A 27699-nucleotide genomic window follows, 5' to 3' on the forward strand; every position below is an offset into this window, starting at 1 on the left:
TTGTACTTAGCCTCATATAGTTATGCAAGTTGAATGCCCAGCTCACTCCTAGTTTATTGTTAGTCGACGTCTATAGTGCCCTAGATATTTCCTCAAAACACAAATGAGGGACACCCTTGACAGCCATACCCATGATTCCAAGCTTAGTTACCCCTACTTAGCTCATCCCCTCCAAAGCATTCTTAAGGATTATTGTTTCACCTTAGATTACTCGTACTAGTGTTTAATTGTCTCTGCAATAGTTGATAGGCTTACCCCTCCTCTGTTTTACTCTTAGTTTACCATACACTACAAACCAAGAGGGTAGGTAGCAACAAGGCCCAAATTTATGGTCTGTGTACATAATGTACAATGTCATAGAGATGCCTCTACTCATGGCTTTATGGTATGCCTAGAAGAGACCTTATTGCACAAGAGGTCCCATTTTTTTCCCATTATGCACATTCATAGTAGCTCCAATTCATATATACCCATCAAAAATCAATTCAACCTTAGTTGACGTCACCTCATCATTAGATTGGTGAGGTTTTAATGGTTGGAGACTCACTAAATTTTTATTGCTGGTTAAGAACTCATTCTATTGTTGACACCAGAACATATTAATTCCAACAATATATTTCCTTCATTCACGATGAGCTTGCGTGTCACATTGGAGTGACGGGTTTTTGAAGCGATGAATTTGAGCCAGTAATGGAAGTTAACTTTGAATGCCTCTAGCTCCTTATGTTCCCCATCCCTTGCATTTTTGCTGCTGACAGGGCTCCAAACAAACAAAAAGATGGCAGGACTGCTAGAGTTTCCACTGGGATCTGGGAACATATGGTCATGAAAAGCATGGAACTCTTGTTGGCCAGCCATGTCCCACACAGAGATTCGAATGTTGTCTCGCACAAGTGAATGCACCTCGATTCCTTGTGTGCGCTTGGGTGTCTTTGAAAGGTAGGCTCGACCACGGCTCTTGATACAAGCAGGCATGAACTTGTGAATCGACTTTCTTTGCGCGCACAAAGTGACAAGGCTTGACAATAATGTTGTTTTCCCTATGGATACATTTTCCATAGGAACTTTTGGGGGTGATCAGGAAGAAGTAAATACCTGCATATGGATCTCCGCAAAGGAAAACACGGAGAGCAGAAGCGGGAACTTCTGAGTAGAGCCGCTGCCGGAGTATCCGTGGGTTTTGGTTTCTATCTCGAAGGAGTTGTGCCTCTACTGCAGGATCTGAAGGAAAGCCCTCCAAATTGAGCCACTGGAGGCCAGAATGTTGAAGCGCATCAAGCACTGCACCGATGAAGTCTGCATGAGATGTATTTTGCACAAGGCTTGGTAATTGTGTGGGTTGTAGCAATTCATCATGCATGCAGGCCGCTGAAGATCGAGATGATGTGATCAACTGGTACAAATTGTCTCCTAGGTTTACGGATTCTCCAGATGTTGATGATCTATGTTGAGGGCTAGCTGCTGCTGATCTTTGGATAGTGCAATTATATGAAGAGATTTGTGAAGGGCTGGGCGAGGTGAGCTTCTGTGTTGGACTCTGAGGCGGAGTGCACTGATAATAATCCTTTTGTAAGTGGAGTCGATGTTGCCCCTCATCTAGCCGTGATGAAGATTCCAAAGAAAGCGAGACTAGGGATGTCTGTGTACCCAAAGCTTGAAGGGATCGCATGAACTTGATCCCATATGTGATTTGCATCTCGAACCCTCTCAGGCATAAGTATTCAAGAGGGCAGTGCAGGAAATTGTTGATAGGGGTTGTGGAATATATTCCTTCCCTTCTTAAGGATAGTTGGTATCTAAGTCCTTGTCTAGTTTTTTCAAAGAACATAAGATGAAAGGACAATGTTCCTTTGAATCTTCTTTTAATAGACTCATCTTATCTCTCTTATTTTGAATTCAATACGATCCTTTCTTTCAAACGGCTCGCAGTCCAACTATCGCCTTTTTCGCTTTTTTTAGGCAAAATGATCAAGAAGAAGGAAAGATGGATTTTTTTGTTTAGAGTCTGTTATTAGATTTTGAGCATTGATAATCAGCTTTGGTGTAGATATTGGTGTCTACTAGAGGAGGAACAAGAACAAGGAGAGAAGGAAGCTTTCTCATCCACTATCTCTTGCAATCATCTACCAAGACAATTTTTTGGCCATTGAACTAACAACTTGAATCATCGCAATTTTTATCACGAGAAGTTTCAGAAGAAAAAATTCCTTTGGTTGAAGTATTTTGGAGAGAATCTCAAGTGATACAATCACAATGATATTGTTTTTATGGTTTGGTTGAGCCATCAAGGTGCCATGGTGGCTAGATTTTAGCATATGGTCGATTTGCTCTATTTCGGTTATCCAATTCTTGGATTTTTGGTAATCTACAATTTTTGAATTGTGAAATTCATCCCTCTCTCTCTCTCACTTTAATCTTCTTTAAATCTCTTCAAGTATTTACAACTAATATTTTTTTAATTAATCTAAAGCTTTGTCTTACACTTGTAACTAATCTAACTTAACTCCTCTCATAGCCAAAGGCCCGAAGTCTACTTGGTCTCCCCTTTACATAATTGACATCTATTTTTTGAACTCAATGAGAGGAGTTTGTGATGATGGAGAAATAAGTTGAGTTAATGCATGCAAGGATTTACAAAAACAACCATGACATGCACAAAGTACGTGGTTCCAACGATGCCAAAATTTTCAAGGATTGTTCAATTGATTCAAATATGGTTCAACTAATTCATAATTTTTCAAGAAAAAGAAGAATGGGTGGAAAAATAGAAGGGAATGTGTTAGGCCTATGGTAGGACCAAGGAAGAAAAGGCCCTAAATTATTCATGCATGTCATGGGGTCTCTTGTAGGAGGTCCAAGGGCCTATAAAAGGAGTACATCTAGGTGGAGATGAGCATGTAGTAGGAACCTAGGCCTTTCACTATAAAAGGAGTAATATGGTTGGGTGAATAAAAGCGTGTAATAGGACCCTAGACCTTTCATTGGAATCAAAGCATGGTGAGGGAATCTAGGAAAGGTGAGGATGTGGAGGTAGTTTTACAATGCTTTGAATGAAAGTGCATGGATTTTATCTATCTCCTCTCTCCCTCAATTGAGGATATGGTGCATTTTCAAAAACACAAAGCTATGTGGGAGCTACCACTTCTCAAAGATGTGAGAGGGAAGAGGGTTTGATGACCTGCATGGACTGCATCGTGAAAGACCTAGTTGAGAGCATTCGGGCACAAGGAAAACGAAGGTCATCATTGTTGGCAACACCACTAAACCCGCCATCCCTTCCTTACTTCTCCTTCTTTTTTGCCAACACTACTTGACTACAAATGCCATTGAAGCTCCTCTTTTCACACATAAAAGGTCATTAACTTGGCCAAGCATGGGTTCCCGCATTGATAGGTGCCCATATGAGAATCACTGAGAGGACGAGCTATTCATCGTATGCAAGGGGCATATGGTGTCAAATCAGTGGAATTATGGAGTATCCCACACGGGAGAAGCAAAGCATTGAACTTTTAAGACTCTTCAAACTCTCAAGGATAAATTCAGATTTGAAGCTCTCAAAGACTTCCAAGATCATTCTGAGGCTTATCAATTGAAGGGGATAATTCTCCCAATTCAAGATTCAAATCGGTCATAGAATTCTAAAACCTTGGCAATGGAAAGTAACCATCGGCAAGCAAATGCTCCAAAACTCTATTCTTGCCTAGAGAGGTGGCTTGCAAAGATGATGGTTCTTGTGGTCAGAAACTCCAAACCCGAAGTTATGTAGCCTTGATAGTGTGATGCTTCACATAAACTCATTTTGGCAAAGGCAAAGCATCATGCAATGGCCATAAATTAGGGAAAATCCATGTAAAGAAAGTAATTACCATGTTGGCAATCATGGAAGCAGGGCTTCTAGACTGGACACGACATCATGTTGAGTACACCAACAAGGGAATGTCTATCAAGTTTGAGGTCTCATTATGCCTCCCAATTGAGAGCATGAGCTTGCTTGTAGACATCCATAAGATATTTTGCTAGCCCAATCTACATCTATGTAACAATAGATCTGTGCCTCCTTGCCAATTTCATGAGAGATTGCACAATACAAAGCATTGTGCATCTCATTGCATCCAAATGTGGCTTTTTGGTAAGTTGATAAACTGCCTCTAAAACCAAATAGTGTAACTCAAATGTGGTCTTGAGATTGTCACGTCAATAAGCTACCCACAATCTTAATTCTTTAGCTTCTAGGCCGGGCCTCAACACTAGTAGGTTGTACATGATACACCCAAACGTTGATAAATCTCTGCAAACCTGGATGTCCTAGCCTCCCCTGTGCTATTTTCATGTACTACATCATCAAGACTATCCGTCACATATGGATGTGTCAACGTCGACAGTGGGATGGTTACATCCCTTTCATCCATAGGTGAAACTATGCATCTTGGCACCAAGTCATCAGCTTCTAGCATGAGCATATCAAAGAACTCCATGTCCGTCATCTTTGACTGTGTCTCTAGTGAGTATACCCACTCTATCTCCACCTGCACAAACTCTGAAAACACTTTTTGTGTCTCACTAGAGCACTGTTGATCTACCTTTACCTCTATAGCATCTATTGGCATGCCCCGCACAGCTAAATGCTCTCTCTTGTGAGCATGGTGGAGCTCACCCATGAAGGAGACACATCTCGTCTCTCTCTCAAATCATGTGAGAAACAAAATCAAGACTGTGCCGTCTCAAGCCTCATACACATGCATAGGGTATACCGAGCCGTTCTGGGATCCTCTGGCAATCACTAATGATCCACATTGCATTTGAAAAGACTACTCTCTAAGTAGTGTTCGACACCCAGTGTCACAATAATCAATATCTAATTCTCCTGAATTATTTTCTCATGTTAAACTGATCATTTAATATGGGGAAGTGCTAGGGGAGAAAAAGCTAGAATATTGGTTAAGCTAGCAGACTGGCCACAGTAGGGATCTAAAGGAGGGAAAATAGGGATCCAAAAGGTGGGCCATCTGCAGAAGATCTATGTGCAACAATGGGCTTAAAAGACCCTAAGGTTCAGCCCATTAAGACTTCCAAAATGCTAAGGTTCCAAAATTCAAAGGTTGTGTCCAAAGGTCAAACTTTGGGAAAATTGGATGCTTTGTGTGTGTCCCAAAAGTCTTTGTCAATCCCTACATAGGAGGGGGAGAGCCTTGCAAGTAGGGGATGAGAGAGAAACTCACACACACACACACACACACACACACACAAGCTCCCTTTGTACACAAGGGGAAAGAGGGACACATGTCAGCTCCCTAGCCCAGATAACCACAAGGTGTACTCAAATCCTATTGGATGGCCTTGGAGGTGGACCAATGAGAATTAGGCTAGAGTAAATCTAGTTTAATTAATTGAAAAACACTTAATAAAAGAACCAATGAGAATTAAGCTCTCTAGAAAACTATTGGACAGTCTCCCAAGGGGACCAATGAGCATTCAGCAGCCCAATGGCTTGCCTGATTCCTATTGGCCAGGAGGCAAAGGGGTCCAATGAGATTTTAGTTGCATTTATTAATTACCTAAAGCTCTCACAAAAGGGGAAAGGGGGACACATGCCAGAAGGCTATCATTTATACTGCTTAAATATCATTGGCTAGCTCTAGGGAGGTCCAATGAGGCTATAGCATGAGCAAATAGCAAGAGGGGTCGACCAAGAGAGAGAGGGGGGGCTGATTTTTCAAAGGCATTATTGAAACACACACACACACACACACACACAATCAATGTGTGAAGCAAGAAGACTCTCTCTCTCCTTCTCAAGATTTAATGGAAAGCTTATCTCCTACTCCAAGCTTGTGAGAAGGGAGGCCTACACCAGCAACTCTTGGCTTTGTGATGCAAATCCAACCAAGAGACAAGCTTCAATGCATGCTCATCTCCTCTAACATGCTAATTACTAAGCTAAGCTATGCTAATATGAGTGATTATGTGAGGAGATGTACATCTTTCTCGTAAGAATACTCCTTCTTCCTCTCAATCTACTCTCATACCCCGCTAGCTCTCACCATCTTCGTAGGTGTGTGAGGTCTTGGGTCTGACACCGTGAGGGAATTGATGTTGTGTTTGATAAGTGTTTTTCTTAGTGCATGAAGCTTCCATCTTCATTGCACTAGCTAGTCTTGAAGGAACACAAAGAATTGTATTGTACAACGTCTCTCTTGATGGGAGAAACCATAATACAAAGCCTTTTGGAGGGGGGACCGGCTCCATGTAAATCCGGTCCTCAACTGTTGTCAATAGCTTAATTTCTCTCTCTTTTGAAAGTATTGTTCATGCTATCTAACTAGGTATTATGCTTTTTGTTTCTCTCTCCACCCAAGCACTCTTGTAATTCTCATTAGGAATCTATTCTAATGAAATGCCCACTATGTTCATGCTAATTTTTGCTACACACAAGTTACTAGGCCATTAAATGTTACACTCAAACTGCTAATTGTCTCATTGAGATCAAACTCTGTCTCAGCTAAGGAACATAGGGCACGTGTCATAGTGTATATGATCCACCACTAGGCAATGACAATCAAACATCTATGTCAAACATCTTGCCATTGGCCAAGCACACACAACCAAAGTTCCCACTAGAGAAGGCGTTTAACCATTCATGATGTGGTGTGACATGGAAGACTGCATCTTCATTTAGCAACCAACGTGGAGAAATGTCACCTTTTGAAGACATGTAATCAGAAGGAATGCTAAAGGAGAATGTGACATCACCATCTCTCGCATATGAAGTCGTCACTCTTGCATGTGTCAAAACCTCATTTGTAGCACACATAGATCTCCACTATTGTCTCATATGTTTGCAACAACGGTGCCTAATGTGCCCTGTGTGACCAAAATGCCAACATCGCTTGTATCAATAACTATGAGACCGCCGCCTCTCTCAAGTCATCATTGTAGACTCTAAATTGTCACACATGTCTGCAACCATAAGTGAATATCAAGAAACCAAATACATGGTGAGAAAACCTGGGAGAAAACTGGCAAAGTCTCCCCTGTAAATTGAGCAAAAAAACTCAAGTACAATCTCTACCATAAACCGTGCGAAACTGGCAATACAGGGGGAGATAACTCAACCACTACACAATCATGAAACCCGTGATCAAATGCATCAAAACCGATGCTCATGTATGCATAAAAACAACTCCACAATCTGCAAACTACAAGCGCATAATGTGAGACAAACAACTCAACTGAGCATAAAGCACATGACCATATATGCAAGTAGAGAGCAAACTAGCTCAAAATGCATCCCACAAGAGAAATTGCCTGCAAAAATCTGCAAGAACCTTTGAAACGTATGACTAGCTATCTGTAGCCACACAAGCATACCCAAACCTCACTCTTGCGAGAGTGGGTGCAAGAACACTAAATTGTGCCAAGGTGACAAAACCTGTCAAAGTGAGAGTCAAACTTGATCACTCTCAAAGTGGGAGTCAAACTCGACCACAAAACCATCAGAGAGAGAAACTATAGATACACATAGAACATGGAAATAATATGGGAAAAATCTGGCACAGTTTCCCCTGAAAACTGAGTGAAAACTCTAAAAATCTCACCAACACCACATAAAGCATATAAAAAAACCTCAACGTCTCAGTAAACAGATCAACGTGAAGCTGTAGAGGAAACTTATTGATAACCGAGTTGATGTTGAGCCGTAGATGCCTAGAAATAATGCCGAGGTTGTAGGCAGTGATGCTCAAAGTCAATGATGAGCCATCAATGCTAGGCCAATGCCCTGTATTACTTGTAGAGGCTCACACATGATGTCTATATGTGTGTGTGCACCTGCACCAAGAGAATACACATCCGCTCTCTTTTCTACGACCAAGAGAACTCTCTTTCTTGCTCTCTCTTTCTCTTTCTATCTTCCTTGCCTCTTTTTTAACGATACCAGCTCTCTAACTCTTGTCGGTGCCTTTGTGTGTGACTGCCCCCTTAAAGAGATGAAATTTTATTTTCTTTCACTACTGTTGTCTATCAACAACTTTGTGTGTGTGTGTGTGCCATTCATGCTCTACTCTCTCTACGTAGTTTCCTCTGCTCGCTACCCAATTTTCTCCTTCTCAAGCTCTCAACTATGCATTAATTCATCAATTCTGCAGACGCTCAAAAATCCCCCAAATGCTTGATTTTCTTTGCATTGACTAGTGTTGCAGATTGTTTTGACTTTCCAAGCACTCCTCAATTGTCCTCGATTTTCCTCAAAATCAGGTGCTTGCTTCCTTTGTTCCTACATGCTCAAGTTTTTGCCCGACTTTGCTTGATAGCTGCTCGATGCTGCCTTAGTTTTGCAGGTCCTGCCCGATTTTCCCCTTTGGCCTTGCTTTGCAATTTTCTTGATTTACTTGTTGCTAAGCCTTTGCTCACTTAGCTTCTGGGATTTCGAGCTTGCAAAGCTTTGTTTGCAATAAAAATTACAAGCTCTGCTGCACTATGTAGGCTTTGCCCCATTTCTCTGCAGATCCACCAAGAACCTTCAAGATTCCCAAAGGCCCAAGTGGAGTTGCACACACATTTCTTTGGTGTTGTCGATCCACTTTGATCAATCCCCGATCTTTCTCCTACATAAGATCCACCATTACTACAAAGCTCTAAGACCCGAGATCTACAAACATCCTCTCTCAAGACCGTCATTGAGAGCTTGGTGGGAGGGGGAAGTGCGTGCATGCCGATCGTTGCAAAGATCTAATACCAATTGAAGAGTGTGTGCACGTGGTGCGGATGCAATGCAGTGTGTGCGTGCGAGAAGGGTAGAGGGAGAGAGTGGGTGTGTAGGTGGATTCAACATCTAAATGAGGAGCTCCTATTCTTGGTATGTGTGCAAGAATAAGGTGGTGTCAGTGGGCAGGTACCCATCGCCTAGGTGGTCGGGCAAGGCACATAGACACCTCTACCCTAAAATGGTGGAGGTACAACATTAACAGTTCAAGATGGACATTGAAACCAATAATTTTTTTGCTCTTAGACATGAGCATGGAGGCATTTACACACCCTCGTAGTGGTCTCTTTGTTGGAATTAGGGTTGCAGAGAAACACACACAGCTTGGAGAAGACGAAATTAGTGCAAATCTAGGTGTGGAGCTATCTCGAGAGCCAAGGGAAAGGCCAAAGAACTGGAGGAGTGGCAATCGGCTAAGAGAAACGGGTACTGGCACCTCTGATCATGGAGGGTTTGGAGCACATGAAGGCATAGAAATTAGATTACTCAAAGGTTTGTGCCATTCAAAAGTTGGTGCCAACAAATTCAAAAGCTTTGAAAGAAGAAATCTAAATTTTTGAATTGGGTAAGGAGGAAAATGCCAGAGGGGACTTGGATGGAAAAGTACATCAGGTCAAAATAGGCTAATAAGTTGGATCTGGGTTCATACCATGTTCAACAAGAACAATTTGATACTCCACCAAAGGATCCATTGACACAAAAAGGGAGGAGGCCAAGAGAAATTTGGCACTGTGAAGATAGCTTCTTAGAAGGAAGATTGTGCACATACGACAAAAGTTTTGGAAATGAGCAAGAGGAAATCTATCTCAAAGTATGTGAACAAATCCAGAAGTTAACAGTTGAATTGAATGATATCAGGAGGACATTAGAAGAAGAAACAAAGTTATCAGACAGAAGAAAAAGAAAGAATTAGATGCAATGGCCGTGGGCCTATTGGAGATTAATGATGATGAGGTACGAGTCATATAGATTGACCACAAGGTAAGTAAACAATGGAAACTAATGATTAGTGTATTATCCAGGCCAATGGTCTGATAAAAAATCTCTAGATCAAGACCAAATTGGAGAAAATCAAAACCAATTTTTTGGTACTCAATGTGCAAGGCACTTACAATATGCTTTTGGGTAGGTGGTGACTCATAATTTCTTGAGACATACACGACTATGCAAGCCAGACTCTGATCATTCAAAGGCCTCACAAAAAAATTCAAACCAAGAAAAATAATATCTCAAGTTGGAAAAGAGCATTGAGACCAGAAGAACTGTGTAAGAAATACGGAACAAAGAAGATCAAGAGAATGCTAGCTTCATTGAATATTTTCTAATATTAAGAATAGATCTGAATGAGGTAACGATGGATCAACAAAGTGCACAAGAACAACGCTAATTGTATATAGAAAGCTTTATGAAGACAAATGAAGGAGCAAGGCTATTGAGTCTCAACGAACTCTTTAGAAGATCCAAAAGGGCGAGACTACTAGAGACAATCTAGATGAATCAAGAGAGTATGGAACTGGCACTAGGTCTAGATATCAAGATTTTGGTCCACCAAGCATTTCAAGTCAGCCTATATATGGAGGATATATGACTCTCACTCATATATAACTGACAACATGTATTCGAACAAGATTCGAATGGAGAAGGAAGCTAAATCTTAAGCCAAAAGAAAAGGAGGAACACCAAATTAGCTCTTGCCAGATGATCAAGAAATAGAGAAATGGAACCTAGGGTCAGAGTCAAATCCCAAAATGGCCAAAGCCAACAAGTATCCAGCTAAGGAAATAAAAGATAAGGCCATGTAGTTATTTCAAATATACAAGATGTATTTTCTTGGGACTCGAGAGCATACTGACTTGAAAGGTGTTGATCCAAAAGTTTGTCAGCATAGGATCCCACTCAAGTTAGACGCTATGTTCGGTGCAGTGGAATTGAAATGGTGAAGATCTAGGTTTTACACTTCCATAAATCTTGTTCTTTCTCACCTTGCATTAGTGATTTCATTTAGCTTGAATGAGGGTTCCTTTTACGTTTCCCTAAAGAGAGGGAATGAGAGTGTGAAATAGAGATGTATAGAGGGAGAGAGAGAAAGAGAGAATAGAAGAGTGACACCTGATAGGGTCCCCTAACCAACCCTCTGAAGGGTTCCCACACCATTTTTGATGTGGTATTTGCTTTAAGTTGGTTAAATGGAATGTGCACACAATGCAACACCTCAAGTGAAGACTCTCATGACTTGAATGATGACTTTTTCCCTATGATAACTTCTCAAGATGGGGCACCTCCTGGGCTTATTTGATGCACCTTTGCATCGTTTCTTGATGTGGGATAGCGGATGGACATCAAGGATTAGATATGGGGCTGATTGCGCTCTCGATGTAAGAGGAATGAAGGTATGAAAGTTGGCTACAAGAATGAAAATCAGCAATGAAAAACGCAGCAGATCTATTGCATAAAGCAAGGTTGAAAACACATATCTTGATGGCAAGGATGGGCAGAAATGGTGCACTCAATGTCGGCAAGGGGAGGGAGCAATGGGTTTCCAAATTACTGGACCGCATTTGCAAAGGCTAGTGTTAGCATATCTTGCACCACCACAACGGCGAAGGGATGAAAACTTAAAACAGTGGCTGATTTGTACTGGGAAGAGGAAGCGCTATGGCTGAAACTGAAACCGCAAGGCTGAGTGCTGCAAAACGCTAGAGGATTTGTAACAACATGCGCTGAGAATTGGTGTCATGCTCCCTTTATAGGTCAGGAATAGGGCTAGTAAGGGTTTATTAAGACTTGGGTAGGGCAAACTGTCCACCATGCCCAATAATTTACAATAAGTCATTACAATGATTTATTAATAATTTAAGTCAGGGGGTGTCATTTTGGGTGAAACTGCCGCACATCTGCAACTCGAGAATTTGATCAATGCAGGTAATGGCTTATTGGATTCTTCTAACCTAGAACTACATGCAGGTCATGCCAGAGGCACAAGGTAGTGTAATAACATATGTCAAAATGCGTATACAGACCATTTATAGAAGAGGGTTCCAAAATTGAAAAACCTAATCTAATGGACTTGTCAGGACATGCACGTCTTGCGAATAGGCTCACAAATTTGCCTCTGCTAAACCTCTGAGGGTTCTAGGAACTCCAATCTAGGAAGAAGGAAAAAGCTGGCTCTGGAAGTTGATGAAGCGTGCCCATGTGGCACATGGGGCCATGTGTATGTCACACTCCAATCTAGGAAGAAGGGAAAATTGGATGTGGAAGTTGATGAAGCATATCGACATGGCACATAGGTCCATGTGTACGTGAAATCCCCTCCTGCTTAAGGTGCAGTATGGGTACCAATCTGCATGGCCTCCTTGTATGAGGCTAGAAAATCTAGGTATTTGATGGAGAACCCCTCATCCACCCAAGTTTCTTCATGTGTCCCTCAATCCTTGAACTTTAGTAAGTGTTTTCTTGCTTGCTTTTTTGTCACGGGCTTGAATTGATGCAAAAGGATATGCTTTGTCTCCATAACTTTGGTTGCATCAATTATCTGTGGTTGCTCCACATCAAGAACACTCCTTGGAGGTTCACCCTGAAACAATTTAAGCCAAGAAACATGGAAAAAATTATGGATTGTCTAAGAATGTGGCAAACATAATTGCATGGAAACATCATTTACCTTTCTGACAATTGGAAACGGACTATACATACAAAAAGAGAGTTTAGGAAACCTCTTACCAACTTGCTTGAGATGTTGCTTCATATCCTTTAAAAAACCCACTCACCCTCCTTGAATGAGACATCTTGTCGATGCTTATAAGCATGCCTAGAATAGGACTCTTGAGCCTTGCTAAGCCGAAGCTTAACACTCTTGAGTATCTTCGCATAGGTTTGACTAACACAATTAGCATCATCAAATTTGTAAATGGACCTACTCAACAAAGATTGAAAAGATTGCCCAAACGTCGCCTCATAAGGAATATGCCCAATCGCCCTACAAAAAAATTCATTGAGGACAACCTAAACTAATGGCAAATAATACTCCCACTTAGATTGCTTATCATGTACATACAATTTGAGAACATCAAATGCCAATTGGTTTTCAATTTTTTCAATCAGATTGTGGATAAAATGCAGATGAAAAGTTGAACTTAGTGTCAAAATTTTCAAACAAATCACGCCAAAAATGGGATGTGAACTTGATATCACAATCCGACACAATAGACTTGGGTAGCCCGCAAAATGGATACTAATGCATATTGAACAATCTAGTAACATTTACCTTGCAAGGGATTAACATGTAAAATTTTCTAAACCTATCAATGATGGTTAGACATTGCTTGTTTTGTGCATATGTGGAAGGAGGTAAAATAGTTACAAAATTCATACTTATGTCCTCAAATGGTCCGTAAGGGATAGGCAATGGCATGATTAGCCCTTGTTGCTTACCATGAGGAACTTTAACTTTTTGACACACAACACACTTAGTAACACAATTGTAGAAATCCTTATGCATCTTTGGACAATAGAAAAACTATTCAATTTTCTCCAATGTAGAATTATTTCCCGTATGACCACCTGTTAACGCATCATGTGCGTCATGCAAAATTGGTTCTTTTTGAGAAAATAGCATACAAAACAAGTTCCTAAAGAAAAGCCAGCCATCATGAATGACATACTTGCATGCACCTTGTGCATTTAGTGCTTGTAGCTAGTTCTTTTCAAATTTAGAACCCATGTAATTGTCTTTGAGATCATCAAAACTAACACCATGAATAGAGAGAAAAGAATGAGACTCTAAAGAGAGAATAAGATCTCTCTTACTCAATGCATCTGCAATAGGGTTATATTTTTCAAGGACATGCTCAATCATACCACCAAATTGCTCAAAAATTTGAGACCAACGTGCTTGCCTATCACTCCAATATGTGAACTAGGTATAGATTGAAGCCATTTAAGTGCTTGGTGATCTGTGCAAACAGACACACTCATGCCCATAACTGAAATGCTTCCAATGATTTACTACACGAAATGATAGAGAGAAGTTCCTTATCATATTTTTATCATCACTATTTAGTTTACAAGAGACAAATGTCATTGGATGATTGTTTGTTTTGTAATAATGTGCCAATGGCAATGTTACTAGTGTCAATCCAAACCTCAAAAGTCTCATCCCAAGAGGCATGGTGCCTCACTGATTGCTACTTTGGGAACTTCAAAAGTCCTCTTGGAAAAATTAGTCATGATAGCATGTGGCCGGCGATTCTTGACACCCTTAATCAAATTAGACAATGATGCAACAATATGTGCAAAGTGCTTGACGTGAGAATTGTATGTTTGATACAAACCCAAAATTGAGTGAATATCATATGTTGTCTCAAGCATAGGCCACTCTCTTACCTCACTTATCTTCGCGGGATCAAATTGAATGCCCTCAAGAGAGATGATATAGCCCAAATAGCACACAGTAGGCAGAAAACATTTTTCCTTCTTTGCTGCAAGGTAAAGACGGTTAGCATCTAATCGGGCCAAACTTTTATCCACATCAATAGCATGTTGCTCCCAAGAAGAGGAGAAAATAAGAATGTTTACTAAAAAATAAACACGCACTTATCGACCAACACAATGAAGATACACATCATCATACAATTATACATACCCGGTGCCATTAAACCAAATGACATAACAATGAATTCATAATGCCCGTGTTTGGTTCTAAAGGTGGTTTGTAGATGTCTCGCTTTGCAATTCTTACCCAGTGGCAGACACTCTTCAAATCGACCTTCAAAACCACTATTGCCTCATAGAGACACTCCAAAATGTACTCGATGTAGGGAATATGAAACTTATTCTTGACCGTCATCTTGTTGAGGGCCATGTAATCCACTCATAAACACGATGAGTCATTTTTTTACAAACAAAAATAATTGGAGTAGAAAAAGGACTTACACTGGTACCTATAAAACCCCTATCCAAATACTTACCTAGTTGGCACTCTAGTTCCTCTTCACTAGCCTTGTTCATACGATGTGGAAACTTACTTATAGATTGTGCTTCATCCACTAGTTCGATGACATGATCCTTAGGTCACTTGGGAGGAAGTGTAGGGGGGAGATCATCCTGGCAAAACAAGGGCTCAAACTTTTCAAACAACTCCCGATACTTGTTAGGATACCTAGGTTCCATGATTTGGGGTTGACATAGATGACGGCCACTTGGGCTCCACAATGTAGCTTTCTTTTAGCCTATATATGAAAAATGAGAGGCAGAGAGGAAATGCCGCTCTTGCCTCAAATGAGGATTGATTGTGATACATTATCATTGATGAGAAGCGTAAAATTCTCCTAATCGATAATAGTCTTAAACATATAAAACCACTTAATGTATAAAATGATATCACATCCTGTACTTTTAGAGGCTACAAAACGGTGAGTAAATTTATTTTGTTGAATAAACAATTTGACAATAGTAACTTCTTGAGAGATCAAAGTGTCCATGCCTTCAGGAAACCCCTACATTGGGAGGGTGGGGATGGGACAAGTCTGAGAACGTGCACGTTTCACAATAGATTCACTTATGACATCACGAGAACTTCTAGAACCAAATAACACAAAAACTCTTTGACCATTCAGGTGTCCATAACATTTAATGAGTTCATCCTCTTCAAAAGTCCTCTCTTGCTTAGCTTCTTTCTCTACCACATGCATTCGCAATAGAGTTTTCATTTTTTAGATTCTTTCTTAGGACATTCCTTTTTTATGTGACCTATGAATGAATAACGAAAGCACCATTCCTTTGTATATAATGCATGTTACCCATCTAGGAGCTATTGTCTCTAGAGGTGTGAGCCACTCAATTGGTACTTCCTTTGTGATGTCTTGACACATGCTCTGCACCCCTCTCATGCCCTGCAATTGGATGCTCTATAACTTCTCTAGAAAACCTAAGAACTAAAGCAAGTCACCTAGAGTGCATGTTGGACCCTCTGCCATGGGACCCCAAGAAACACGAGGCCTACTACCAACCAAGTGGCCTCTCTGAGTGCTAACCATGGGGTTCCAAACAAGGGGGTGTCTCAAGCACTCCTCCATGCAGGTGGGATGGTGTTGCTCCAGGCCTCGTCGCAGCTGCTCCCAAGAGCAAAGCAGGCTCACAGCAAAACGATCCTCGAGTCTCCTACTCACACCAACTCTACGCATCTCTGTAAAGATCCATCTGATGGAAGGTCTCCAAGGGACTCCTGCCTAAGGCACTCGATCTCTAACTGAAGCAAAAACTCCTTCCAAGGCTCCTCCCATGGAAGCAGTCCTCTGCCACAAAATTTTGAAGAAGGGCTCTTCTTTGCTATGCTGGGACTATTTCTCGAACCCCCCCTGAGAACAAGGTAGAGTGATGACTTTCCATGCTACTTTGGCCCGGGCTATCTTAGTGACACTCCTTGAACAAATAAAATTCATGATCAACCTCTCTACCTAGATGATACAAAAGCTTGAGAAGATCTAGCAAGATGAAATGTACCACATAGTAGCCAACAACACCTGTTTGGCCATTACAACTCTGCCTACCAAAGAAAGTCGTGCCGAACTCCAATGTAGTAACCTCCTCCTGATGGACATGAGGAGGGGAGCAATTTGTTGCTCAAGAGACAAGTCCATGCCAACCTAATATCCAAGTAGCGATATACAGTCCCTGGTGGAATCCATCTAGAACCCTCACTTGGCAACCCCTGAGGCGTAGGAGCATTGCCAACCTAGAAAGCCACTGCCTTCCTTTAATTGATCGGTGTGCCTGATGCACAGCAAAAGGTTTCACAAGCCTGCTCACACCTGTGCAAGTTGGCCTCCTGACCCTCCAAGTACGAAGCTGAGTCTTCTACAAACTCAGCTCCAGTAGCTCATTGCCTCAAATAAGGAGCACTAAGCCACGTAAACCAACTTGTTGTTGTGAAACCAAGAAACTTTGCATCACCGCAGCATAGAACAAAAAGAGGAAGGGGGATAGAGGCCTGCCCTGTCTAACCAACTGTATGAGCAAGAAATGGTCTCCTCTACCTCCTGCCAAAAGCACCTGATTGTGTGCAGGTATATAGAGAGATGACACACCTCTGATCCAAGCATCTCAGAATCCCATAATACGTAGAGTACCCTTCAAGAAGTCCCAATCAATTCTATGGTAGGCCTTCTAAAAATTGATAAGAAGTATCACCAGATCCTCACCCCGAAGGTGCATGAGGGCAGAAGCCTCCCAAAAAGTGAAGATTTTGTCAAGGATACTACGCTCCTTGACAAAACTTGTCTGGGTCCCATGTATAATGCTCTCTAGAAGTGGTTGAATCCTCAAACTTAGAGCCTTGGCTAGAATTTTGTAGGTTGAGTTTAGGATGGTGATGGATTGCCACTATTAAATCTCATCCAATCAGAAACCCTCCTTGGGAATGAGGTAGATCAAGCCCTTACTCATGATGTTAGGCACTTTAAATGTGTGCAAGATGTACTGAAAAGCACTACAAAGGTCTGAGCCCAAAAAGTCCCAATACTCCATGGAAAAACTGGGAGTCAAACCAACCTCATTGGGACAACTACCTTGGGGAAGTTCTATAAGGGCCGCATGGAGCTCGTCTAGCTAAAGAGGCATCTCAAGCCTCTGGCGCATCTCCTCAGTCACAAGACAAGGCATCTGTGCCCAAACCTCCTCTCTCCATGCGTCCTAACGCTTTGACTGAGGCTCTACTGATATTGGTCATGGTAAAAGGTAGTAGAAATTGTACGCATACCTCTAGCTTCTGAATCAACTGACCCGTTAGGTCTCCTCGACTGGGTAGTGTGGGCACGACAAGGTCCACTACCTCAAAGAAAGACCCAGTCACCCTGTCACTCACTTGAGTCCATTGAAATGCATGTCAATGGAAAGCAAACTCATGATGGCTCTCCTCTATGTTGGCAAGCTCCTGGCGAGCCTACTGCAACTTCTCCTCCAACCAAGGATTGTATGGATGCTTCTCTTGCATCCTTTACAAGGAATCAATTCCCCATCAAAGACTCTACTCCTCCTTCCTCGCTACAGTGAGGCGGGGCCTTAGACTCCTGGAGAAAGAAACAACTAAGGTCATCAAGTTTAGATGCCACTTTGGCAGAAGGAGAGTCCTGTCCAAACCCTCTATCCAAAGAGCCACCACTCACTCTCTGAGCTTAGAGTCCAACAAGATCCTCTCAAGTATGCATGAGGATCACTAGTGCATGGTCCAAAAAGGATGTCCCATCCAAGATGCAAACTGACCCACCCAAGTCACAGATGTGGTCACTGGCGTAGAAGTGATATATCCGAGTAAATTTTACTCCTCCCACTTTGTGGTCCAAGCAAGAGAAAACCAAGCTGTCTGGGGGCCTCACAAAGCCAGAGTTCTACCAAAAATCTTAAATCATCAAAGTCATACATAGCCTCTCCCAGACTGCCAACTCCGCTCTGTGCACAATAGCATGGCTACCTCCAGTATTGTTAGAGGGATCCTCCAGCATGATGAATTCACCCCCATTGAAGTCATTTCTCTGCATGCAGTAGAGACTCTATAATGTGAGATCAAAACTCTACCCATGCACTTGCCACATTGGGTGCATAGATGTTCAGGAAGCCCAAGAGGAAGCCTTGAACCTGCATAGTAATCCACTGAGCCTTGCTAGGCACAATAATACCTCTACCCACAATGTTATGTTGCCAAGAGTCCACAATATCATACATACCCCTCCCTGGATACCACCATGTCCAAATGCAACTGACCAAAATTTTTGAAACCGCCCACACAAAAGCTAGCCACATTCTCTAATGTGGCTCTCACAAAGATGGTTCCCCGGGTGCTTAAGAAGGTCAATCTCTTGGCCCACAAGGAAACCTTGAATCTCTCGATGCAATCAACCCCGCCGGCGCTAAAACTGGGGTCCATCTTAACACTGCACAGTCCATGAGACAATCCTCATGGGGAACAAGAGAGAATTGATGTTGCAGTAGTACCTAAATGCGATATGTTTGATGTTGGCTTCGATGGGGATTAATCCGCATCTGAGCACCCTCAAGATAAGCATGAATGTAAACATTGTCTAGCCCAAACCCAAGAAGAGTGTGCCATTTGTAGGGCATCTTCCTCTAGTGAAGAGTCCTATGTATACATAGAATGTTGAGCTCTATGTGTTAGCAAAGAAGTGTTCCACAATGTGTCTACATCTTGCCAAGTGTGGAGGTGTCACTGAGAACTTGGCTAGCAGCCACAAAGTCTATACCAGGTCTGTAACCCCGAGGTCTCCCATGTGGTGAGATAACTCAAGGGCCTACGCCTGCAAACAGTCTAGCAATGATCCTAGAGTCCACTCAGACTGATCCCTACCACATAAGGAAAAAGAGAAGCCAACCACTGAGTCTAGGGCCTCTATCCCTCTAGCTACAAGGAACAATACATGAAATTTGAAATAAGTTGCATCAAAGTCTGGTGAAGGGTCACCAAGAAATCATGTGAAGTCATAGGAAAAGAAATCTCATTTGCAACAAATGTCGAAACTCATCAGTCCACGAGGAAGTACTGCAAAGGGAGAGGTATGCACTAAAAGGGGGTATGCAAGAAGGGTTGTCTTTTACTTGCTAAGCAACTTGTGGAAAAAGTGATGCCAAGAGATCTCCTAGTAGCTGAGGAAGATCTTGTCCCATGGGTCAACTGCGGGGTAGGAATGAGGGGAGATGTGTAAGCATGGGGGGCTAGTGGGAGATGGAGGAGTGGGGGGCGGAAGAAGAAGAGAAGGGTATAGGCAGCGGGAGGGGGGAGGTGGCGAGGGAGGAGGGGAACTCGGGAGGGGGGGGGGAGGCTTTCAAAGGTGAGGCTTCGGTGGAGGATGGAGCTGGAACCTCGTCTTGCTGAAGAGGATCAAAATGGTTCCATGTGGGAACCCAATGTAGCTAACCTAGAGCCTAGCAACCATCTGGAGGGCTAGACTCACGTGGTGACCCCTATCAATGCCGACCACAAACCTGTTGCTACCCGTCCTTTGCATGAGCCCTAGTCACGGAGGGTGAGTCTGCATGAGTACCCTATGACTCCGTTTGTTGCTAGCCAACCCTAGGAGGCTGGGGTTGAGCATGAGGTCAAGGTCGAGGCCTCCTCCATGGAAATTCCTTTACAAGGTGTCTCATCTGGAAACAAATGAAACGCTGGTTCAGGAGGCCAAAATACTGCATGCTCTAAAGGAGCCAACAATCACTCACCCAAGGTAGTAGAATGATCTTTGAGAGGGTGTGGGTGTCCCTAACTAGAACATGTATTGTGGGAATGCCAGCTTCCTTGGCAGCTATAGAGGCTGTTGTGCAAGGTGTCTCCAATGAGTTCCAATCTTTAAGCCTATCCTAGAAAGAAGCGGAAGGTACTCCGTCCTCAGGCCGGGGAAGCAGACTGATATGGGAAGGTCTACCTCCTCAACAAGAATGTCGGTAGCTGGGTCAAAACCATGGGCCACTGTCAAAAATGAGCTCAAGATGCTTGGATGGCTAGGGGGCTCATTGCAATGACCTTGGACGCCATCGCGAGGGTTTCAAATTCTATATGGTAGTAGCCATGCCCGAGAAGCTGAACGTCAAGGATCTTGCCCACCTCCCTCTACTTTAAGGCGGTCCTAGAGGAGACCACGCCCTTTGCTCTACTGGGTCTGGTGCCAAGAATCTTGCAGATAACAGAGGTGGCATGAAGGTGCACCACATCTACCTCTAAGCTTGCTTGCTTTGTTGGCAAAAGAGCTAGCAAAAGAGCAAGTGGGATGATGGGTTCCACAGGATCGGACGAGGGGGCTTTCATCGAGTCCCTCTATGTCGAGGCAAAATCCTCCATTTGCGTCTGCTATTAAAAAAGAATGCGAAAGGAATGAAGGTGAGACCAAGCCCTGCTGGAGAGAGTGAACCAACATCGAGTGAGCAGTTGGGAAAATCCATGAAGCAAAACCCAAGGGGGAGGGGTTCTCAGTTGTGGGCAGCAAGGCGGGTACCAATGGGGGGAGGCAGTGTGTTTGGTGGCAGCGGGTAGTGAAGGGGGGGGGGGGGGGGGGGGGGGGGGGGGGGGGGGGGGGGGGGGGGGGGTTGGGCGTGAATGCTGGCAAGCAGTGGGGTGTGTGGGAGAGCGAGCTGGAAAACACGTTGGCTGGGTGCAGGTAGAGTAGCATGCAGGCTAGGAAACACGCATATAGAGGTAGTTGGGGGCAATGTGTAGCAAGGTTGGTGGGTAGCACGAAAGTGGAGGGGGTAGAGGAGAACGATGGCAAGGAGGGGGAGGCAGGTGCAGGCAACAGGGGAGCATGCAGGAGCAGTAGCGAGCCCAATTGCTTTACTTGCTTGGTGTCACTATTCAGTAGTATTATGTGTATTAAACCTTAATTAAGTCTATTTGCACTCATTTATCCTAGTTTGAACGTCCGTTAAGCTCATGTCTACATCCAAGGGCCTAGTGCTTTCTTGATCAACCCTAGAATGTTTTTCAAAGCATGCACACATTGCGGCAGTACTTATAAGTTTACAAGTTTTTGCTTTCCATTCAGAATAATGGTTGGCACATATCAAAGGATGTGCAAGTTTAGAAGGGGTCGACGTCGTGCCGCTTTGCAGCCACGAATTGAAAGAGGAGGATCTGCCAGCATTTTCAAGGTTTTGCCAAATTTAAGATTTAGGACAAATTCTGCTATGACATCAGGAGAGGATTGGAATGTGTGATAATTGTAGTTTGGAGGCCATTAAATGAGGTTGATGCCTGAAGATTGAGATGCAGTGATGATTATTAAAAAGTGGTTTCATAGGCCAACAATGTTGTGCTTGAAGCAAATTACAAATTGGTCCATACGGTGAGAAGTTTATTATGATTTGAAATAGGAGTGCATTGTAAACGGATAGGGCAGGTAGGGACAATTGTTTAGAGCTGGTTCATGAATAGATGCATAGTGCTTAAATTATGGATCCTGTCAGTTTTTTCAAATCATCAATCTGAGTCATGGGTGCTGCGTTATGGAGCTTTGAAGGTTTGCCGGGGGCCAAGCTCGGGGCCACTGCTTGGGAAGGCATCCCATTTGATAGTTTTCAAAACTTGAGCAGGTTTTGAGTCATGCTATGCAGTGTATGGAGCTGATAGGAGGAGACTGCTTGTCAAACATACATGTGTTTGCCAAGTTGTGGCCAGTCAAAGTCTAGGTGCGATTGCTTGAGGATAGCTACAGGTGATTTTCTTGCATTTTGGCAACCTTGGATGGCAGGCCAGATGGAGCCCAAAAGCAAGGGATCTTGCACCATGTCATGCATCTCCGCTCCCATGCTAAGAAATATACCAGGAAGATGCACATTGAGCTTAATTGAAGCTGACTTGAGGATTGTTCAGTGTTCAGGGCTTGCTAGCAAGCTAGTTTTATGGTTAATGTATGCCATATGCGGCTTAAAAGGACCAACAGATGCCTCAATGATGCTAACAAAGAGTATGCTTGAAGTAAGCACTTATGCAAGTTTATGATCTAGAACTACAGTGCTTGAAGTGCTCTACCAGGCTGTCTTTACAGCTCATCGATTGGGGCTACGGTAGAGAAGTTATGGCAGTTTTAAGATTAAGTTGATGAAAATTAGTACCGGATTGGGCAGTTGCAGTTGAGGGGACAGAAATGAAGTGAATGCAAGGGCCTGAAGTGCTCACTTTGTGTCGGTCTTTTCATATCAGCGATTGGAGTTCCGGTTGCCAAGGTATTGGCCGTTAAAGATTCACCGGGGGCCAGTTCTGTACCAGTCTGCTTGGCTCGATCGGTGTGCCATCTGGGAAATTTTGAGCTTCAACCAGGGAATGTCGAAAAACAATGGAGTGTCTTGGAATGCAGTTATTGAGGGGAATGCCCAATACGGTGCGGTAAGGAGCTTTGGGCTATTTTCATCGAGTGCAAAGGAGATGCCTTCCGGCAAATGCAATCACCTATACCTGCATCTTAAAGGCATGTGGCATTATACGAGATGCTGATACGGGCATCAAGATTCACGATGGTATTGTTAGTCAAGGACTCTTAGAGGAGAATGTCGTGATTATTTCAATGTCTTGATCATTATGTTTGCTAAATATGATGCCCATTAAAAGGTTCCCCGACTTCAAAGGCCGCCCATTAACTGAAATGTGGCCGCCCAATGTAAAGAGCTCAATGGCCACCCTAATTTATTAAAGGGTGTGAACCAAAGAGGGGAAGGAGAGAGACATGACGTTCAATAGTGAGGGGCGCAAGAGAGAGAGAGAGAGAGAGAGAGAGAGAGAGAGAGAGAGAGAGAGAGAGAGAGAGAGAGAGAGAGAGAGAGAGAGAGAGAGAGATGGTCGCGCTGGCTAGCTCGCACGTCGGCTGATGTCTGCCATGAAACATGGACTGCTCATGACATCGGGGCAACCCTATTCGGTAGTAGAGATGCCAATTTCCATGTAGGTCTCCTGACCAACTGCCACATCACCAGGAGGTGCTTTTTATGCCCAAGCAAACGATGGCGCTGTCGTTGCCTAGGGAGGAAAAATGGAGACCTTTTGGAGAAGATAACGAGGGCAAGAGAGAAAAAAAGAGTGGTGAAGGGGGTATTGAGGTTGTTGTGAGGCGTATCAGCATGAGGGGGAGATCAAAATCATAGAAGGGCTCTCTCTCTCTCTCTCGGCCCTTGAGAAGCTTGAAGGAGAACCTTCCAAACTCGCTCTCGACATCAAGGAGGGAAGAAAAGGGGTTAGGGTATTAATGAATGACAAAGAGGAGGAGAGGGAAGGACTCAAATCGCGGTGGTGCATGAGCAAGGGAGGAAGAACCACGCTCTCTATTGTGCATGAGCAAGAGGAAGAAGCCAAACTCTCTTCCTCGTTCTTGATGCAAGCAAGGATGAAGCCACACTTTCTGTCTCTCTCTCGGAGTTAAGCATGAAAGCAAGGAGAGGCTCTCTCTCTTTGCAGTCAGCATAAGCAGCAAGCAAGGAAAAGAGGAGAGTTTTTGTCGTTAAGCGAGAAAGAGAAAGGTCTTGCATGAAGCAAGGCAGAAATAAGAGATAGAGGGTGGAACTACATGGCTTGGTGAGGCAACAAAGTAAGCCATTGGAGCAAGTCAATTAGAGGAGAAAATCAAAGATTGTGAGCGGAAATTAAGGCAAGGCAAAGCATCCAAAGTAGGAAGCTACAAAACAATTACAATAATTGAATCATGACGATTGACATAGTGAACTTAAATTAAAGTTTGCAGAATCCAAGGGGCAGTTGAAGCAGGTAAAGTGACAGGCAAAAGTTTCCATCATTGTCATCAATCTGAAGATTAATAAATCGTTTTATGCATCTCGATGTTGTTAATGGCTTGTTTAATCTGTAGAAGGAGCTTAAACTCCTATTTACCAAGTGTTGGTGCTGCTAACAGCCCACCTTAGCTATCAATTACATTGTACTTAGAGCTTGAATTGATTAATTGAAGATTACGGTGATTGCCATAGCCTTTTTTACTTGTTATTCTTATTCTCTCTCACACCTCTCACAGCCAGAGGCCCGACGCCTTCCCGGCTCATGTTTTAAACACATATCCCCCGACATCTTTGGTGAACCTGACGTGAAACAAGCCAGAGTGTGAGGTTCAGATGGAGAATTTAGAACAGATGATGAAGTTGATCCAAGAGTTAAGTGCAAATGGTTTTGATGATAAGTCAACTGTTCCAGATTTTTTGAAGATGTTTAAGTTGGTTCAAGGATCTCTGTTTGAAATGGAGACCATGAAGCAAAAGAATCAAATGAATGAAGCTTTAGATGCAACTTTAGATGCGGTATACGACGAGAGGCGAGTCTTTGATGGTTATGATCCAAAGGGCTACCTAGAGTGCTATGAATTGGAGACCAAGTTAAGAGGGATACCAGAAGAGTTAATGATCAGATCCTTTGAGCAATTAGTGAGTTCAGATTTGAAGGAGTAGATTCAAGAGGTTACCAAAGCCTACAATGACAACCGGGAATACTTCAAAGAAGCTATTGCACAAGTAATTTATTAGCATTATGCAAGCTATCAAGAATAGAGTCCAAGTCCACCAAACTACACAAATGTCTGAGGACAAGTGCGATCAAAATTAGAAGCTATGATTGATCAGTGTATTGTACAAGATGCTACCTTCTTACAGGCTAATGTTGAATACATAGTTGAAACTGTGTATGAAAAGCTAGGTTTAGTAGATGCCTTGCATGAAGTAGAAGTCTTTGAGGGTTAGGCTCTACAACCTCAAGATACATAGGGTGAATTTTGTAAAGAACCTATACTTGCAGTACATGAGGAAAATAAATCAGGGGATCAAAACAACGAAGTGGCTAAAGCTCAAGGAGAAATTATGCAGGTGAATGAGTGCAACCATATTCAAGTAGACATGCATGAAGATTGGGTTACAACTGATACTTTTGCTACTGATTTAGAATTAGAGATTTTTTTTTTTTGTACAGATTCTACCATAGAGTTGATTGATGGTACAGATGTTATAGGTCAGAGCAAAGCTGCAATTGTGAGCAGCAGGACCATGGATTTGGGTATACCATATTTGACAAACTTGGATATACTAGATTCTGAGGACTTAGTTAATCAAGAGTATGTGTTTGAAGATCTGCAAAATGTTGATTCAGAGGGGGTGTAGACTCCTTCTTTGACAAGTTTGTGTGACCCAGATCTATCGATGTAGCAAACTGATCTTGAATTTGGTGATGATTTAAAGGGGGTGCAGACTTCTTCTTTATCAAGATTTTGTGACACAGGGCTGACACTGTGGGGCAGAATGATCCTAAACTTTATGATGCTAATTCAAAGGGGGTGCATAGTGAAGTGCAATCTCTTGGTGTTGAATATGATTGGTTTCATTGTGTTGATGATACAAACAAGGCAGTAATGTGCATGCTGAACTTTTTGTTACAGAAGTGCAAAGATATTTGAATGAGGGTGAAAGATTTGAAGAGCAATTTATAGCAATGTGTCTGTATGCATGTTATATGTGGAAATCTTAGTTTACAGCAGCGTGAGATGTGCAGGCTGGAGGAACCTTCTGAAGCAGTGGACCTAGATCTTATGTGCTTATTTAATGAAGCTTTGGAATGGTTCTCAACTACAAATGCTAAGGATATCAATCAATCTATCTTTATGCATGACAAATTTTGTTTAGATGCAGCTGATGATGACCTTATGAAGTTGTTGGATGATGCTCTACTTGATTTTGAGCCTCTACAAGATAGAGAATTGTTTTCCGATGCACCTTGCGAGCCTAATGAAGAGAGTTTTGCCACAAACTTGATGAATTCAGATATGCATGATTGGGATTCCAATACTAGAGAGAGTGAAGGTGCACTACCAATGATTTTACCTGTGATGATGATCAACGATTGAATGAGCCAGTTGCATAGGGGATATTGCAGTATCTAGTGATACCTGATGCTATATGGGATCTGATGTTACCCTATGTTGTAGGAGATTTCGAACTAGATTTTGACCCAGGAGCTGACAAATATATGCATGGTCCCGGGCAATCCACTTATATGCCATATGATTCAGGCGATTTTCATGAAGATTTGTGGGTTAATTTATGTTATGCTCAACTGATTGGAAATTCTTCTATTTCCCTATGATCTTGGAGGATGGTGCAAAGTTTTTAAAGGAATGCTCACACTAGGGAAAATGATTGGTTTCGAAAGTTGCAGATCTAAAAAGTACCAGATGTCTCTGGTAGTAGGCTGCATGGTACAAGGTTTTGTTTTCTAGATTTATGCTAAGTCAGAAGAGTTTTGGTTATGCGTTCAATGTTGGCTTCTAGTTGACCTCTTTGGACAATTGATGAAGTATCTTCACATCTTTTGAGTTGGTTCTGTTACCAGAACTTGAAGCAAAGGACTTGATGCCATTCTGTGTGCAGATAGAGTAAGGCATACTTGATCTTGATAAAGTTCCATCAACTAGAGCACTTGAGTCTGGCGGGGTTCATTAAACAGGTTTTCCATAATTGAATGCTTTGAAGATACGACAGGTACAGTTCAGAGATTTGCGATGGTGGACAGCTACCTAATGATTAAGCTAGAACATTGATGATAGGGTATAAGCCTTATATTATTTTCCATATTTACCAATTACGTGAGTTTGATGATGGCAAAGAGCTTAAGGTACCTATAGCAGTTGCAGATTGAAATGCAGTTGGCACAGACCAGAGGCTATGCAGGTTCAGAGGGGGTGGATGGCGTGCATCTCCACTCCCATGCAAAGAAAAATACAAGGAAGATGTACATTGAGCTTAATTGAAGCTTACCTGATGATTGATCAGTGTTCAGGGCTTGCTAGCAAGATATTTTTACGGTTAATGTATGCCAGATGCAGCTTAAAAGGGCCAACAGATGCCTTAATGATGCTAAAAAATATAATTCCTAAAGTAAGCCCAGATGGGAGTTTATGATCTAGAACTATTGTGCTTGAAGCGCTCTATCGGTTTGTCTTTACAGCTCATCGATTGGGGCTACGGTGAAGAAGTTATGGCAATTTGAACATTGATGCAGATCCGTACCGAACTGGGAAACTGCAGCTGAGGGGACAGAAATGAAGTGAATGCATGGGCCTGAAGTGCTCACTTTGTGGAGCACGTTGATCTTTTCATATCAGTGATTGGTCCCAAGATATTGGTCGTTAAAGGTTTCGATTCCATACCAGTTTGTTGGTCGGCTTGGTCGGTGTGCCATCTGAGAAATTTTGAGCTTCAACGAGAGAATGCCAGAAAACAATGTCGTCTCCTGGAATGCAATTATTGCGGGGAATGCCCAATACAGCTGCGGTAGGAGCTCTTGGCTATTTTCATTGAGTGGAAAGGGGATGCCTTGTGGCAAATGCAATCACCTATATGTGCATCTTGTGGCATTATACGAGATGTTGATACGGGCATCAAAATTCACGATGATATTG

The sequence above is a fragment of the Adiantum capillus-veneris genome, chromosome 6, assembly GCF_014529385.1.
Source record: "Adiantum capillus-veneris isolate H3 chromosome 6, ASM1452938v2, whole genome shotgun sequence".
Taxonomy (NCBI): Eukaryota; Viridiplantae; Streptophyta; class Polypodiopsida; order Polypodiales; family Pteridaceae; genus Adiantum; species Adiantum capillus-veneris.